General features: G+C 49.1%; 1 protein-coding gene and 3 non-coding genes across 4 annotated transcripts in view; 2 read left to right on the top strand and 2 right to left on the bottom strand.

Moving 5' to 3' along the window:
- LOC117997523 (histone H2B type 1-C/E/F/G/I) overlaps positions 1-12508 on the bottom strand; it is an 881166-nt gene that overhangs the window by 56946 nt on the left and 811712 nt on the right. The window lies entirely within an intron of this gene.
- On the top strand, positions 5744-5815 carry TRNAQ-UUG. Its single transcript has one exon. It is a non-coding gene; the product is annotated as a tRNA-Gln (tRNA).
- On the top strand, positions 9366-9437 carry TRNAQ-CUG. The gene has a single exon. It is a non-coding gene; the product is annotated as a tRNA-Gln (tRNA).
- TRNAM-CAU lies at positions 11995-12066 on the bottom strand. The gene has a single exon. It is a non-coding gene; the product is annotated as a tRNA-Met (tRNA).

Genomic DNA, 12508 nt, shown 5'->3' with positions numbered 1-12508 from the left:
AGCCCGCCTGCAGCCGACCGCAACCCAAAGGCTCTTTTCAGAGCCACTTAAGTTTTACCAAGAAGGAGCCGTTGCGCTTTACATATTGAAAAACGCATGGTGTTCCGTGTATCACGAATCACGTTCTCCAGGAACACCTCGAGCGGGTCTCCGGTAAGTGGGGCCGGATGGGGGGCTTGGCGGTGCCTGCGTGTCGTCGCGCAGCACGTAACGGTGGCGCTTGGCACCACCCATCCCCAGGCCCAGTCCCTGCCTTTGCCGCAGCTAGACCTGATGACATTATGGATGGGAACCCTAAGGCCAAAAGTAAAAATTGGCGCGCTCCAGAGGGAAGGGGCGGGGACACAGTCGTGAACCCTTCACATAAGCTGAAAACTAGAGCTGCGCGGGCGGCAAAGCCTCACCGTTCTGGTTCTGCCTCCTTCCTCCTTCCAAGGGTGGAGGGAGGGAAGTCCCGAAGCTTTTGAGTCTCTGAGGCCGTCTTGGGTGGAGGTGAGGCAGTCTTTGCGGTGCCTTCGCAGGGGAAAGCGGCTGCTGTGGGGTCAGGTGTGAATATTTGAGGCAAGAAAAAGGAGGTAGCGAATGTGGGTCTCCGCTAGCTACTTGCCAAGCTGCAAATGCGAGCACAAGGTACAGTGAGGTTCTTCGGCTCCTCGGAATAGGAATGGAAAGATGGGCTTCTGGCTTGAGCTCCGCCACTTGCTGAGCATGGCTGTACTGAACCCCACTGAGTGCCGATCTGTGGAATGCACATACTGCTAGCAAACGCTCGGGGTACGGTATGGCTTGTTCCAGGGCCCGGGGTGTGCGGACTTCTTAGAACAGCTCTATGAAGTAGGTACAGTCATCTCCGTCTCAAAAATAAGGCAAAACAGAAGTAACTTTCCCAAGTTCACACAGCAAAAAATGGAGTGAATGGAATTTAAGCTTCCAAATTTTGAGTCCGTGCTTGTAGGATCTACTGTCTGTTTCATAATCCCCACATTTGTGAGAACGGCAAGTGCAAATGAAGACTGAAAACAGGCCTTTGCTTCTACCAGTCATTCTTTCATGGTAACTACTCATTTATTCAAATTTATTGGGCATCAACTATGTTCCCAGAGCAGGGCTAGGTTCTTAGCACAACAAGGCCACTTCTTGGCTCTGTGTCTTGCAGCAGATTACATAAGGCATGGATCTCTGTATCTTTCTTCTCTAAAATGGGAATAACTTGGAGATTATTTTGATAAATGTAGAGGGAGCTTGCAGCTTTTATTGTCTCAATGTTCATTTGTCTTTTTGCCCTTCTATCTTTTCATATGTATTAGAATCACATGACATCATAAGTGTGAAGACACATTATTACAATAGGAAAGCATTTTGCTACAGGAAAGCCAATAAGTCAATTATAGTCTGCCCAAAATTCTATTTATGATCTTCTGCCACCCTGTTGCAATAAGGTATTAACAAAACTGCAGTAATATTTATTTATTACTCTTTCCAGGTTCTAAAATAAATCTCTGTAATAGTAGACTAACTCAAAGTGATCAAAGTTAACTATTTCTACCTTGCCTTCCAATAATCTTCCGTGACTTTACTAGCAAAGAAGATGCCAAAGTGGATTTTAAAATGCTTTTCTTGCTGCCCCCCAAAACCCAACTGTATTTCCTAAACCATTCTTCCATCCAATTAACTAGCATTTTATTTAGCATTTACTGTTCACTGTAGGCTGCTCATTGTATGTTGGGTTAGGAATGGAAATTCCTGAACAAGACTCCGTGATCGTAATTCTCATTCATCACTGGTGGCCCTGAAAATAGGTAAAACTTTCATGGAGGAAAATTTGGCAATCTCTCTCAAAACACTGCATATATTTTTACACCCACAAACACCACCTCGAATTGCACCATTCTTGAAAATGTACAAAGTGGCCTATTACAGGGTTTTGCAACAGCCCAGTTTGTAGTACAAATGACTAGGAGCAATCTGAGTGATCAAAAACAAGGGAATGAATTACAATGCATTATTCTATCTGATGGTAAAAACAATTGAGAATGCTCTTCTTCATAATAACAGTACCTAGTAATTATTGCTTACCAGATAATGTCCTAAATTTATTGCCAGATAATGTCCTAAAAGATTCCTTACATACATCCAATTATTTAATCTTTATAACAACCTTATGAGTTAAATTACTACTATGCCTGTTTTATAGATTATAAAATGGGGATTCAGAGAGGTTGAGTAAATTGCCTGAGGTTGCACAGCTAATGAGTAGTGAAAACATAATTTTTTAAAAAATCTAGCTTCAGATGCCCTATTTGTAACCACTGTATATTATCAGCCTTTTCCAGGTATTGATATGTGATGATTTCCAAGATCTATTGGCAAGTGCAAAAAGTACAGGGTAGTGTGCAGTAGAACTTTCTACATGTATGTTTATACGATTGTAAAGTATCTCTAGAGGGATACTAGGTAAGCTGCCATGGATGAAGGGAGGATCTTTTCAGTTGTAACCCTTTTATGCTCTTTGAATTTTAAATCATGGATGCATTGCCACTGAATGAATGAATGAATGAATGAATCTGGGAATCTCCCTGCTCAAATATTGATAAAATAATATTAATAAATAAATGCCTCAGTAAAGACGTGTGTGGAAAGCCTCAGGAGCACAGGATAAATAATGTTCCCAGTAGGGGTGGGGGTGATACACAACTCTTCTAGGCAGATGAAGTAAGAAAATGGGTATCACATTCCAAGAATCAGTAGTAGTTGGTGGGGCTAGAGTCTACAAGGGTAGGCAGAAGAGAGCAGCCCAAGGGACTGAGCAAAGAGTCTGACGGAATGTTAAACCCAGGGCTTCATTCTGTACTAGGTGCAGGCTCCTTAAAATGATGACAGGACCTCAGGATAAAACAACTAGGTAGGGATTGTGAAGAGCTTATCAAGTAAGATTCTGAAATATGCCAAATTCTAGATGCCAATATGAGAATGTATGGTTATTTAAGTGAAGCAGACTCTCAAATTATTTATTAAATCAATCCAGCATTCATAGGATTTCTTTGCTCCATAAGCATGAAGGAGAAAAAGAAAGTAGCACTGGTCTATTTTGGAACTAGTAGAGGAATCTTACAAGTATTTATTACCAGTTGAAAGGAAAGACTTCATATGCAACATTGTTATCTTTGTAGCATATAATCAAATAAGCCAGGAGACCAGAATGGCACACTGCTCCGATCCAGGACTAAGATCTGTGCAACAATGTCTAGTATTTGAAAGTCCCAGGAGACTCCTTACAAATCAAGTGACACTCCGGGGTTTTTATTAACTGAAAATAATGGGGTTGCAGCTTTGACCACTGACCCAGAACTCCATATTGGCCAGGCAACATGGTATGCAGACAGGGCCCCACGGAGCAGCCTTGAATTTATATTTTACATGAAGAAATAGAAAAGAGGTTGAAGAGGATTTTCTTTCTTACAAGAGAATTGGCATCCTTTGACGGGGCTTTGTCTTCTACCATCCAGGAGGTCCTTCTTTCGTATGTACTTATTGGCTTATTGTCAGTGAGAAGGGACTTCTTTGGTTTTTCTTTTTCTGTTTAGTATAAAAACATTCCCCATCTTCTTTCACGCAAGCTTTTTTTCTAAAATGGTTTCCTTTAACCTCTCATTTTTCTCCATGAACTTACTCTTCAGTCTGTCTCAGAACATAGAACATGTTGACAAGATAGAAACTGTCATAAAGGTCTGAATAATCCACAGAGCTTGAGACTATGTGTGTAACAGGAACATAATTAAGCATCACGCATTAAGGGAAGAAGAAGAATATGCACATTGTTGCAAATTCCAGTTATAAGTCAGGCAAATCATTGGAGAGCCAGTAACTTTACCTCTGTGTGTACAGAAAATTAATGTATTTAATCATAAAATAGGACCATCTATTATACGGCAGGTGCTAGTCTAGCATTGAGGAGACACAGTGAAAAAAGCCTGTGAGAGTTCCTCTTCTTGTGGCACATCGAGGGGAAGAGGGAGCCAGACAATAGGAAATAAATTAATAAAATCTATAATATGTCAGCTCCTTGATGAAGTAGTTTGTATAAAATAAAGCAAGGAAGTGGATAAGGAGCTGGGAGTCACAGCTTGAAGGAAGGTATGCAGACAGGGCCTCATTGGGGATTCACTGGCATGGAGTGCTGAAGGAGTCCCCATGGGGGGAAGCTACTCTGGGTGGAAGGAACAAGGGCAAAGTACCCCAGTCAGCTCCCTGCTTAGCATGTTCTGGAAACAGCAAGAGAGGCTGGTGTGGTTGTAGAAAAGGGAGTAATGGGGTGAGAAGTTTTGAGCTTCACATGTCTGCCTCTTTCTCTGAGTCCAACTTAATTCCTGCATTGAGCCTCAAAACTCTGAAAGTTTTTACATAGTTGAAGATAAGCTCTGCAAAATAAGAGAAGATGGCCCCACCTCCGCTAGGATCTAGATCTAGGAAAGCGAATGATATTCTTGTAAAACTCTCCCTAAAGAGGTGAAGTCTAAGAGGAATCTTGTTCCCAGCCATACATACCCCCAGCACCAAGACAGTCTGGAATGACACTGAGGGACTGATGTCCCAACGGATGGCTTTTTACTGCTTAATAGAATAACAATACGTGGTGCTTAGAGGATGTCTTTGGGGATTTTCTTATCCTTAGTCATCTACTTCATATTTTTAACTCTTCCCATTTCATCCGACTTTTGCAGATCCCAAGGCTAACAATTCTGTAAACAATCAACAGTTTTGGAAGTATATAACAAGATCTTAAACAGGCCCATAAGAAGACATGAACACTGATGTTCATTAACATTACTTATGGTGACAAAAAAAAAAAAATTGAGGACAGTCCTCTTGGGCAGTACTGAGGGAGAAGATATGGACAACTGCCGTTTCTAGAGGGTTTTGTGGGGTTTTTGGGTTTGGGGGGGGGTTTGTTTTTGTTTTTGTTACTGTTACTGTTACTGCATAGTAAGCCAGCCCCAAATTTGGTGCCATAAAGCAAACCTTTTGCTATATTCCTGGACTCTGGTCAGGACGCGCTCCGGGATGTCTGGAGCCTCCGACGGGGGTTTTCCTGAGGTGGGTGGTTCGTGATAGACGCGCTGAGGGCTAGAATCCTCTGCAGGCTTCTTCACTCACGGGTCTGTCCGTTGCCACCGCCCGTCCCCTGGGACTGCCAGCCGGAGCTACTGTGCGGGCCGGGCTTCGTCACAGGATGGTGGCCTCACGGCGGTCAGACTCCTCCTACCAGTCCGAAGGTGAATCTCCCAGGACACCCAGCCAGAAGCTGTCACCTCCCACCTCAGAATAAAAGTCAAAGCCCTAACGAGGCCCTACCCTGCCCTAGTTGTATGTGTGATCATTCGGGGTGGATGGAAGGGGACAAAGGCGGGAGCGGGAATGTCGCTGTTAGAAAAGGCCCTGAAAACCAGATGAAACCTACAGGTCCGTTTGCAAAAGCTGCGCCATCCTAAGCATGGTTCTTGTCTGGGACTGTCCGGCGACTCTCAGGACTTCCAGCCTCTCTGGTCCTGACCCGTACGAACCATTTGGGCCCCACGCATGGAGACCACCACCCCTCACACGTTTTCAAAACACCCCCGCAAGGGGCGGGGCAGTGTGATCGGAGAGAGAGGGGGAAACAGTCCTTTAACAGTGGCAGTTGGGAGTCAGGCCTCCGTGCTGCGCATTCGTCACAAGAGTTACCCGCGAGGCAGCGGCCCCCGCCGGCCCCATGGTGTAATGGTCAGCACTCTGGACTTTGAATCCAGCGATCCGAGTTCAAATCTCGGTGGGACCTTCGCGAACCTTCTTCGCAGATTTCCTTCATTTTCTTCCTGCTCTCTCCTCTCTTAAAACTGACATTTCCCCCCGTAACCCAGCCAACACGGCAGCCAGAACGAGCACGAGTATTAGGAAGTCCGAGCCCGCGTGGGGCAGCGAGACCAGGGGCAGAGAGCGGCGCAGGGAGCAGCGGCGGCCCGTCCAGTTAGCGGCGCGGGGGCCCGGGGGGCCCGGGGGGCCCGGGGGCGGGGCGGGGGCTCCCCCGTCGGCCCTGCTTGCCTCCCGGAGGGGAATCTGTGCGCACAACCGAGGACTTGGCCTTCGAAGGAGGGCCACGTCGCGACTGTAAGGCCGGAACGGGACGGGAACCTGGGCCGAGGAGCGGCCTCGGGGGCGCCCTCCCCGCGCGTCCCCCCGGACGCCCAGGGGACGGCTTCACGCCGCGCGGGCGGACAGGCGGGCCAGCCGTCTGTGGCCCCACGTCGGCCCTCGGGCCCGGCGCAGCTGCAGATTCTGGGGTTCTGTCCGCGTCCTCCAGGGACGCCGCCGCCCTCGAGGGGGTCGCGCTGCGGGCGGCCGCCCCCGGGCTCTCCGCGGAGCGTCCGCAGCCAGCGCAACCCCTCGGCTTCCGAGGGAGGGCCTCCGCCCTTCGATGGCCGCTACCTTAGCGGGCCCGCAGCTCCACTGCAGCCTCCTCTTCGCCGTCCCTGCCGCTCACAGGCGCCCGCCCCCGTTGGCGTCTAGTCACCAGCCGGGCTGAGCTCGGGTCCAGTTTCCCGCTTCCCCCTCCCCTGTCAGTTTTCATCCGCGGAGCGGCTCTGCGCTCGGCCCTCCTCTCTGCGCTCGGGCTGTGCGCTCCGATTCTCTACCCACTCCTCAAATACTAACCTGGACCTTTCAGCCCCTCTCCCGGAGGCCATCCTTGGCTCCCTTTACCTGGGCTTAGGTGCCTCGTCTGAGTTTCCCCAGGACCCCAAAGCCCGCTCTCATACCTGTCCCAACCGCTTGTTTAGTAGGCCCTCCCTCCTGCGCAAGACAGCGCGCTCTCCGGCGGGAGGCATCGGTCCTGGGGCCTGTTCACCTTTCAGTTCTCCGTCCCACAGCCCCTGGCTCGGGGCAGGAGTTCATCAAGACTTGCCCAGTGCAGAGCCCTTCGCCTACTCTGGTTTCATCATCCCAGAACCCAGAAGAGCTCTTGTCCATGCTTGGTTCCAAAACGTTCTGCTCGGCTTCCCCAGATTTCATCTGACTCCTTTTCCTTCGAGGACCCCAAGTCTACACCTGCACTAAGAACAGGCTTTGCCCAAGACTGGAGCACAAGTCTCCTTGGAGATGAATTTCAACCATGACTTTTTTTTTTTTAAGATTTATTTATGTATTTATTTAAGAAAGAGAGTGAGCAAGCGGGGAGGGAGGGGCACAGTGGAGGAGCAGGGGGGAAGCAGACTCCCTGGTGAGCCCGGAGCCCAGACCAGGGGCTCAGTCCCCTGATAGGGAGATCATGATCTGGTCCGAAACCAAGAGTCAGAGGCCCCAACCATGACTTGTCTTAATGAGGCCACTCAGTAGCTAAAGGCAGGAGGGGTGGGGGGATTGGACCACTGTATTTTGCGTGTTTTAGGGTGATAATTCACCTCAGGGAAGAAAGACTCCTTTCGCTGCATACCTGCCCGGTCATCCTGAGGTCTGCATGCGCCTAGTTTTGATTACCTGTTGGTTGTAAGGAGCCCAGCGCCTGTCAGGGGCCTAGCCTCTGGAAAGCACTAATTGCACGTTTGTGATTAAATTGAAGATTTGTGAGTGCTGCCCAGGAAGCACGGTTTTGGGCTGAAGGTGCCCCTATTTCCTTTCTGCGGGCTCAGGAAGGAGACACTGTCTTCTGAACCGTGCACTTCGTGGGCTCCTACTCATGCCCCACCTTGGCTCCCACCCCCGTCAGCTGAGGGAGGGAAGGAGGCCCGCAGGGGGCGGCCCAGGAGCAGCGCGGATATCCTGTCTGCTAAACGGAGAGCCAGGGCTGCTCAAGTCAGGGGCGCCTTCTGGACCCCGCAGGGCCAAGGCCATTGGACCTGTTTTTCCCTTTGGCATTGGAAAATGTGATCAAACTAGTGTATTCATCTCTGACTAGTTTTGTCAAGAAATGAGAAATCTGCGGATTTCCCAGCGCAGGCTTAAAAGTATTTCCTTTGTGAGGACCTTTTCCTTATGCCTGCCAGGTTTTGACAGTTTGGACTCACCTGTGGCGGATTTTTACCCTCTCTCCCGAGGATCTCCTACCCCCTCTGTGCAAACAACGAACCGACCTTGACCATCCTCCACCTGTTCTAGCTTGAGGAAAATTCCCAGCCCAGCTATCCAGAAAAGACCCAGTTGTCCAGTAAGAGCCGCCCTGCAAAACTCCCTTTGCAAGGGAATCCCCGAGAAGCCCGGTATTTACAGGGAGAGCTGCGCCTGTTTGCGGTGTCGGGGCTGGTTCGCGGCGCGGCGCGGCGCTTTACCGCCCGTGTCCACCAGAGGGCGCGCCGGCCGGAAGCGCGGCTCCGCGACGCCCCGAGACCCCGGGAGGCAGCCCCCCGCGCAGGCCGGGATTGCATCGCCAGCAGGCGGTCCGGCATCCCCAGGCTCCGAATCCCGGGCGCGCACCCGGGCACCCGCGCAGCCGACGACGGGGCCGCGGCCCTCGCTCCTACGCCGAGTGCAGTCGCGCCCCGAGCGGGCGGGAGGCCCCCAGGTAGCTCCGTCGGGCGCGCGCTCAGCACGGCGTCCCGCTTTGTGCAAGACGCACCCCCTCCGCACACGCGCGCGCGTTCTCCAGGCCGCGTGGGCCCGACAGGGGGCGCCCACCCGAGTGCGGGCAACGCGTGAGTGCGGGGGCCCCCACCGCGACCCGAGGTGCCCCAGGGCCGCGGAGACCCTCCTCCCGCCTCGTCCCCAGTCCCCCCCCACAGGTGCCCCGGCGACCCTCCTCCCTCCTGGTCCCCAGTCCCCCCCGACAGGTGCCCAGCGACCCTCCTCCCGCCCCGCGGTCCGAGCCCTTGTACTCGCGGGAACAGCACTCTGGCAGGGCGTCCGCAGCCTCCGGCTACCTTCGCAGTTAGGACCGGTGGTGGTGGAAGGAACAGATTCTGATAAGGCAGCGTGAGGACCTCAGGGCTGTGCCTCAGGTGGCTCCCCAGTAAAGAGCGACAGTGGTCCCACCTCCGGGCGGCCGTGAGCCTGAGGTGAGATAACGCCACGAAGCACCTGCCACGGAGCCTGCTCCTCGGGGAGGGCTCGGGCTCCGCCACGGCCTCGCCCGCTTTCCAGCGAAGGGACAGGGGCGCGGGCGCCCAGCTCCCCAACCGCGTGGGAGGGACTTCGGGGCTGGAGCGGGGATTCCTGACGTCTGGGGTCAGGGCTGTTCAGTAAGACTCTGGTGTAGAAGGTGTGCAACAGGTGACCGTCCACATCATCCCAGTGGAGGAAGAGCAGAGCGTGCTTGTATGTACCTTTTAGACAGAAAGGTCAGGGGACTTGGGGGGAGGAAAAACTGTCATCCAAACATTAGAAAGCGACATCAGTAAGTGGGCCCCATGGTGTAATGGTCAGCACTCTGGACTCTGAATCCAGCGATCCGAGTTCAAATCTCGGTGGGACCTCAATCTGTGTCTTTTAATTCGATTCCTAGCTCCTTTCTGTAAACTACTGATCATTTTACTATCTTTACTAAGTCCTTTCCATTCCAGCCCCTAGAAATTGTCATCTGCAGACCCATGACCTAAAGGGGGAGGAGGGGAGAAATCCCATCCCTTTCATTAAGTTTCAATACAATTTTCTTTTTCATATACTGTATACGTATGAAAAATTTTATACTTACTTTTTATTGATTGCATGCTATTGAATTTAAAGACAACTCAAACCAGAAGAAAAACACTTAAAATAGAAAGACAAACACTTGAAATAACTAAAAATCATATCTCAATTTTTATGTTCTTCTGTTTTAGACTAGTATGATAAGGTAATTAATCACAGCCTTTAAGTATAAAAATGCAACATTTGGGGACATAATTCTGTGACAGTTATAGAATAGAAATACTTTTAAAAGAAGAATTCATGAACATTTTTCAACTGTTAAATAAAAGCATGCCATATTTTTTAAACTGAGGTATAATTAATATATAACAGTTTCAGGTGTACAACATAATGATTTGATATTTATATATATTGTGAAATGATCACCACAATAAATCTAGTTAACGTCCATTACCATACATGGTTACATATTTTTTTTTACTTGTGATGAGAACTTTTCAGATCTCCTCTCTTAGCATTTTCATATATGCAATTCAGTATTATTTATGACAGTCACCATGATATACATTACCTCCCCAGGACTTACTTCTCTTGTAACGGGAAGTTTGTACCTTTTGACCCTGGTCTTCCATTTTGCCACCTTCTGTTTCCACAGCCACTGATTGGTTCTCTGTATTTATGAGCTCTTTTGTTTGTTTTTGTGTTAGATTCCACATACAAATGAGGTCATATGGTATTTGTCTTTCTCTGTCCTACTTATTTCACCAAGTATATTTTTAGAGAATGCTAGTCCATATCAAATTGTTAGAGCTTTTAGTTTCCAATGGACAAAATCCAATCATTGATTGGACTCTTTCTTCATGTCCAAATTTTACCATATGCTAGCCGTTACATTCTTTGGAGTGATTTAAATTTATGAGGACACCTTTTAGAAGACCACTGGAAAGCAATGTGTGAGAACACAAAATACCGTGGCAATTCATAAAGACTCCAAGGAATTAAAATTGCTTAAAGACACTGTTCTTGGTTAAAGCAATGAAGGGATGGGCCAAAGCAGCCCCCTCCATCATCTCCGTCAGACTGGTTCATTTCTAATTTTCAGGCGGATTTTTCACATGCTTTCAAAAGGTAAAAGTTTGCCAAAAAGTATACTCAGTGAAATGTTCTTCCCATATTCCTTTATACTCAATTCCCCCCACAACTATTACTACCCTCTAAGATAACCAGCTTCACGGGTTATCTAAGAATAATACTAAATGTGTAGGTTTTCCTAACTCCCCTTCTTAAAAAATGGTAGCATAGTGTAATGTTCATCTGCACTGGTTTGCCCACCCCACCCCCCCACTTAATAATATCTCCTGGAAATCAGCCTATGTCTTCTTTTGTAGCTGCACAGGGCTTCTCCTTTGAGTCTGTATGTCACTGTTTATTCGACCGATCTACTATACCTGGACATTTAAAGTTAATTAAAATGCTCTTAGGGGGTAAACAAGCAAAAGAAATTGAAGATGGTTGGTCTTGCCAAACAGGAACATCTTCACCACTAAACTGAGGGAACATACCAGGTCTACCTCATACACCTTCTTATTAATATTTTTGCTTTTGATATCTTGCTCTGTGAATTCCCATTGTTTAGAAGAGTTTATATTTTCCTGCCACACTCTAGGCACACATTAAAAATATTTCGATTAGTAATTTTCTCTCAATTTCTTCTGCAAATATATCAGAAAGACTATTTTTCTTCCTTGTTTGTCCATGGAATTTGATGCACAAAATGTTTCATTTTAATGTATTCCAATGTTTTCTACCATTTCACATTTAACTTCTTGTTTTTCTCATGACATTGCCAAGAATCCAGTTTCTGTGGATATGAACAAGGAGAGGCTATAAAAGACATCTTCCCAGTTAGTGTACATAAATTGCTTTAGAGAAGAATTTGCAGCCCATTACCATCAACTTGAAATGAATGTAATGAAATCATGCATAGAAATAGACAAAAGAGTGAAAGAAGCAGAAAACTCCCACCCAAGCAAAAAAGACAATATAGATTCACAGTAACCAACGGTCTCAGGCAAAAGTAATGTTTCTCCTTCAAGTGTAAGAAAATATGCAAGGAAATATAAAGTGCTATGCCACCTCGAGGTAGATTCTATTCACTGGAAGGTGGGTTAACCTGTTGGAAGCAAACACGGGTTTGTCACCTTCCCTTTTTCTCTTCTAGATAAGATTTGCCTCCACTTTGAAATGAGCAAGAAGAGAACTATACACTCAATTGGGGAGAAGGGTGGGAAATACCACACATATCTAGAAATCAGATACAATGTCAGAGATGAATTTTAGTTAAGGGGCATGCACTTACTTTCTGGGGCCACCTCCTTCCAGACACAGGGAGTCAAAAACGCTTAGCAGAGGATGGTTTCGATCCATCGACCTCTGGGTTATGGGCCCAGCACGCTTCCGCTGCGCCACTCTGCTCCGCGGAGAGTGGGCCTGCTCTTACTATTTACCATGGGAAGGATCAGGCCCTTAGGCTGCTTGTTTCACACTTCCCTTACTTCCTTCTTCTCTGCGCCTGGCTCCAGCCTCGGCCTCCGCAGGACCGCCTCCTCCAGGAAGCCGGCCGCGCCTCGGGGAGCCGCTCTGGGCCCAGCCCCCGCACCCTCTGCGGGCTAGGAGGAGCGCAGAAGCCCGGCTTCCCGGCCCCCGGAGCGGCTGGGAGAGGCGTCTGCGCGGCGGCACCACATGCCCTCCAGCCCCCCCCGAACCCCATGCCCTCCAGCTCCCCGGGGCCCTCCAGCCCCCGCACCCCGTGCCCTCCAGCCCCCGGCACTCCGGGGCCCTCCAACCCCCGGACCCCCGTGCCCTCCAGCCCCCCGGCACCCCGGGGCCCTCCAGCACCCGGACCCCCGTGCCCTCC

This window comes from Mirounga leonina, unplaced genomic scaffold (assembly GCF_011800145.1).
Source record: "Mirounga leonina isolate KUSES-001 unplaced genomic scaffold, KU_Mleo_1.0 Mir_366, whole genome shotgun sequence".
NCBI lineage: Eukaryota > Metazoa > Chordata > Mammalia > Carnivora > Phocidae > Mirounga > Mirounga leonina.
The sequence above is the reverse complement of the archived record's forward strand: the minus strand, read 5'-3'. Positions and strand labels throughout refer to the sequence as shown.